Source organism: Silene latifolia, chromosome 7 (genome assembly GCF_048544455.1).
Source record: "Silene latifolia isolate original U9 population chromosome 7, ASM4854445v1, whole genome shotgun sequence".
Taxonomy (NCBI): Eukaryota; Viridiplantae; Streptophyta; class Magnoliopsida; order Caryophyllales; family Caryophyllaceae; genus Silene; species Silene latifolia.
In genome coordinates this window covers 46,099,072-46,105,103 of record NC_133532.1, presented here as the reverse complement: position 1 = coordinate 46,105,103, position 6,032 = coordinate 46,099,072, and positions in this window count along the sequence as shown.

Genomic DNA, 6,032 nt, shown 5'->3' with positions numbered 1-6,032 from the left:
CGTTCCTCTAATGGCAGGGGGAGCAGAGATAAGGGAACAACTCACATGATGAAAACTAGTGGAATGATTTAATTATTTTAAAACCAATTAGCTCAAATGGCAGAGCGTTGTGCAATGCACAAAGTGTGGGTTCGACTCCCATGTTGGTTATTGACTGCTACTGTTACTTCAAAGCCTAATTGTTATTTCTCTAGTGGACTTTTGGGTTTTGGCCTTTTCTGTCATGTCCAATTGCAACCAATTTAGATAATTTCTAACATTGAATTTACAAAGGACTCAAAATTGTAATCCTTTGCTCCTTTAGTGGCTTTGCACGGCGTTTTGGCTTATGCACGCCGTTTTGTGCACATCGAGTTTGAGCTTCTTCTACTCATCCTCAATTTTGCACATCGAGTACGGATTTGGCTAACTCATCCTCAATGTTATTGTATTTAAGTTTAATACACTAGATTCTTAAATTAACTAGGCTATATGAGATTCGAACTCATACCTTTGTGCAAGATTTGCACATTGCTCTCCCATTTGAGCTAATAGCCGTTAAGATATACGAGTACATAACAAAGATCGGAATCAAGGGTGTGCAAGATATTTAAGCCATTCAAATACAGTGAGCACAAAATGAATTACTTTGCTCGTTGAAACTGATAAAATAAGTATAAACATACGTCACAAACGCAACAAACAAGACATGTTAGGACTTGAAGAAAGTACGAGTACTATTGTACTCCGTATATTTTTTGCCCAAATATCAGAAGCTTCTTATATTGTAATAGGGGTCAAATGTTTTCATTGGAGAAAACAAAGCAAGTGAGCTGCATTGTGGCATAGTCCTTTTTCCGGGTTGTCAATAGATAAGTAAATGACATTGTCCTTATCACAATGTCACAGAAAATAAACTATAAAAGAAACTAAATATCGCAATAGCATCCACATACCTGTACATCATCATTAAACATTCTGTAGTTATGCCTATAACGTTGTAATAACTTGAAAGCCCATTTGCTCTGAAAATCTTCAAACTGCAGAAAATAAAACAAGAGGTCAAAAAGGTTGCGGGAGATCAACAAACTTCTTAATGTGGTACGTAAAGCAAAAAGCGGGAACATCAAGAAAGTTTCACCGAACATTAACATGAGGCCAACGTGTAAAAACAGACCTCCATAAATTCATCTATAATCGCAAGATACTCCTCACCTTCAAGACGGTGCTCCTGCAATCCCAAATCTGCCGATAGAAGTATAAAATGTTAAACATGCAATCGGACATCCGCAACTTAGGATATAAACAATGCAGCCTTTCTTTGCATCAATTTCTTTTTTTCACATATTTGAAATACGGACGTGTTATTCTTAATGCTAATTCACTATGCTTGCACTGCTACATCCTCTGTCAAAAGACAACTTTCTAACAGTTTGGAACTTGGTATAGTTAAAGGAGACTTACGGTAAAAGCAATCGCAATCCATCACCACTTGTTCTTTGTGAGGTGTTTCTTAACTCCCTCTCTTTTTACTTCATCCTCTTCGTCAGACAACTGATTCTCAAAATCGGTACACAATTGAATATAAAACCCATCAGATCCGGCTTCCTCTGCCAGCCTCATCCAATCATACTCCGGGCGAAACAAATTACCCAGATATAAACGTGCCTTAGTTTCCCTTTTGACGTCAATATATTTAAGGTAGTACCTGTATTGCCCACGGGAGAACACTTTGATTGGATCGAAAGATGCAGCCTTTGTGTGCAAAGCTTCCATGATAAGGGAAGAAACTGTAGAATTGAAATAAGGTTATGACCAAAACTTAAGAAAATAATTAAGAAAAATCGAAATTGATGTATGAAATAGTAAAGAAACGGAAAGAAACATACGAACAAGTGAGAAATCGATCAAAACCTGCAAATAAAAAGAGCGAAACTCGGTGATTAAACTAATTTATGACCAAAATTTAACAGAAATCGAAATCTAGGTATCAAAAAGTAAATAAAGAGAATGAAACATACGAACAAGCAGAGATCGATCAAAACATACAAACCAAGAGCGAAACTTACCAATTAAACTACTTGATTGAAAATTCTAACAAATTGAATAAGTTTATCAAAAATTAGTGTGATGAATATAGAATGAAATCGAGATGCATCAAAAGGAAAATTAGTTGATCGAAATTACCTAGATTAGGATGATAATGGCGATCAAAATTTAGGATGATAATGGCGATCAAAATTTGGTGAAAAAAGCGATCAAAATTTGAGTGGTGCTGAAAAAAGAGAGACAGAGAGATAGAGAGAGAAAGTGAAGAGAGTGGGAGTGTACGGAGTAAATGAGTGAGTATGAGAGGAAATGGCGGTAGTTAGATGTGTTTTGTAGGGGGCACGTGGCGAATCGGGTGCGTCTATAGTTTTTAGATCTAAGGGTTTAGAATGAGTCCAGCCGCCTCACCCTAAGAAGGGTGCCTCACATGATTCAATCTCTCTCTCTCTCTCTCTCTCTCTCTCTCTATATATATATATATATATATATATATATATATATATATATATATATATATATATATATATATATATATATATATATATATATATATATATATATATATATATATATATATGAAGTCTATAACATTCATTAAAATTATGAATTCAAGAGTAAGCTGAAAGGTTGAAATTAGGTTACGAACTTACAAGGAATGGGAGAAGAGGAAAAACAAAAGTGGAGTAAATGCATAATAAAACATCTTGAATGTGTTATTATTTATAGCATAGTAGGAGGTTTTTGAGAGTTGTCACATGGCAATTTATAGATGATTTTGCTAGTCATTTAACTATATTGTATAGATAGAAATATATTTCAACGCGGACATCAGCAATCCAAATGCATTTTGGGAAAAAAATTGGGGAAGATGATATTTTGAAAATTGTATATGTAGTTGATTCATATGTGAGAAAAAGAACAGGAATTACTAGTCCGATTTTGGTTTTTTTTAAAGAAGGAAAAAAGAGTGGATTAAAAAATAATTTATTGCTAAGTGCTTTTAGTCGATGTTTACGTGACATTTATAATCCCAGATGGCTTTTAGTCGATGTCTATGTGACATTTAATAGGTGTTTCAAGCAGCCTTTTAATAAAATTTTATAGATTAGAGTGACACGTGGATTAAGATGTGGCATTGCAAATGTATACGTGGCTTTTTCTTATCCTACGTGGCATTGTCTGCGTGGCTTTTTGAGGCTAGCCTTTTAATAAGATTTTATAGATTTTAATATTATTAAATCATGCAGATAAAATTTAATCAAATAAATACTCCCTCCCTATCACACCAATGGTAATATTGACTTTTTCACACTTGTCGAGACACGTTTTGCAACATAAATATCTTTTGTTACACGTTATTAAAAATTATAAAAATTTGATATTCTTATAGCATTCATGACGATAAATCAAAAAAGATCTCACATGACTATATTTTGTCTTATAGATTAGGAATAATATCGAATATTCTCTACTGCCATGAATAGTGGCAAAACGGTCAATGTTACCATTGGTCTGGTATGGAGGGAGTATATAATGTTTTTTTTTTTACAATATTACATAATTATTTTTATCACTTTTTGTTATTTTTAATTTGATACCATGGGTATCAATCTCATACTCACCCCCCTCCCTGGGTATGAGAAACTCATACCCCATGGGTTTGAGGTATGGGTATGAAATTTTCATTTTAGTCAAACAAACACATGGTATGAGTTTGATTCATTCCAACCTCATACCTCATACCTATATTGGGTGAACCAAACACCCCTTAGAATTTCCCCAAAAAAAAACATCAACTCTGAGGTACAAAAGAATATATCTAGTTATCTATCCTAAGTAAGTTCTGATCCATCATTACACCACCAAAAATTACACACCCAATAAATTACAGACCTTCTTTTAGGGGAAAAAAATTCAGTCCTTGCAATAAATTACAGTCCTTCCAGCCTAAATTACAAAACCAAAAGTTATAAATTACATAATCTTCAATCAGCAATGGGAGCCAAGTGCCTCTCTCAAGATTCCAGGCAAGAAGTGGCCATCTATTTGCTTCAGAAATCAAAACAATGCAAGCTCACCCGTGGTGATATAAAGGCAGCAGTTGTCAGGTTTGGTGTGAAAGATAAAACAATCTCAAATATTTGGAAACTTGCAAAAGTGCCAAGAGAAGTAGGTCCAGCATTAGATGTGAAGAGCAAAAGAATGGGTAACAAGAATAGGAAAAAACTACTACCTGATATTGAGCATATAAAAGCATTGGAATGGGGTCAAAGAGACACCATGATTAGAGTCTCAGAAAACACGGGAGTATCAGTTGGGATAGTCCACTCTTGGGTATGTCAAGGTTTACTTAAACCACATTCAAGCCCACTTTATCCTCTCACCTCACTGATGCAAACAAGTACCACATATTGAAACATGCTTTGAAGTGCTTACTGTTGAACATGTTGTACAAGATTTTTTAGATCCTAATGCAATGCCAATCACAAGAATAAAATTTGCAGAAATGAGCCATATAATCCACATGGATAATAAGTGGTTTTACATTACTTATGATGGTCATAAATTTTATGTAGTTGAAGGGGAAGAGCTACCATATATGAGTTGTCAATCCAAGAGGTATATACGATTTTATTTTTGAAAAAGTATTTGATATTAGAGTTAGCTAAGTGAAGATAAAACTTGATATTAATTTATTTTGATCTTCAAAATCAAAATCCAACTTATAATCAATCTCTTTCGACATCTCATTCCTCGTTTAAAGAACATCTTTCACCCCGAATTCAACTCATTTATCCACAATAACAATGCAGACTATTCACCTTATATTCAACTTGATTACGTTTGAAAGTGTGTTATAAATGTGCCAAATATCATACACATGCCCGAGACGTGTCCAAATACCATGGACAGGTGCCCAAATAAATGAAAAAAAGTTGGACACGGTTTTATAGGTGTTCGACACGTTTAGGTGTGTGTTCCACGAGTGTCGGTGTCGAAGATGATGTCGGATACAAAACGACTGGTAATTAAGAGGAGTGTTCGTGGTACCTAGCTCAAAATTTCAAGTTATATCAATTACCCTCTTGCTCGTCACAAATTCACATTAGTGGCGTCTCACAAGCTTGTAATGAAGGAGAATGTGATCATTTTAATTATTGATCTTATATGATAAATAAGGATTTTTGGATTATTAATTTATTTCCGCGGTACGCATTTTACTCATTAGAGTACCTTTTTCCCAATACTTTCCATTTGCATACCCTTCTTCTTCAAAAAAAAAAAAAAAAGAAAGAAAGAAACTATAAACCTCGTGGCTCTCTCCATTATGAGCAAATCTGTAATACTAGAGATTTATTAAGCTAAGTACTCGACCGAGTAGAGCCTACTCGGCCGAGTACTGCTAAATGTGCATTATGATCTGGTTCTGCCGAGGCATACTCGGCCGAGTATGATGAATACTCGACCGAGTAGAGGATACTCGGCCGAGTATACTCTATAGTCGACCGAGTATCTGGTCTGCGGGTAATATTTTCCGCGGTTGATTTAGAAAGGATTAGAGTTATTTATAAACGCAAAACAGTTTCCAATTACATTTCATAAAACCTAATCACTCAAACGACGCTCTAATCCTCTCCAAATCTCCCCTTGTGTGTGTGTGTGATCATAACAAGTACGCTCATCCTTTGTTTCATCGTCGGTAAGTCCTTATTTCTATGATTCATTGGTTTATATTTAGGGTTTGTCTTTAATTATGAATTTGGGACAATGGGGTTTTGCATATAGTGATTGTTGTTATGTGATTATTGATTAGGCGGAGACTTCGTAGAAGAGCCATTCTAGATCGATTGCTTGTCTTTCTTGTAGTTGCGAAAAGGTAGGGTTTCTCCTACTTAGTACTGTTAATTGATTGAGATTGCATATGTTTTATAATTGTTGGTATCTGCTGATCATCGGAGGTTGGGTGTTGTTGTGACGATGTTGGTGTGGTTGTGTTGTGACGG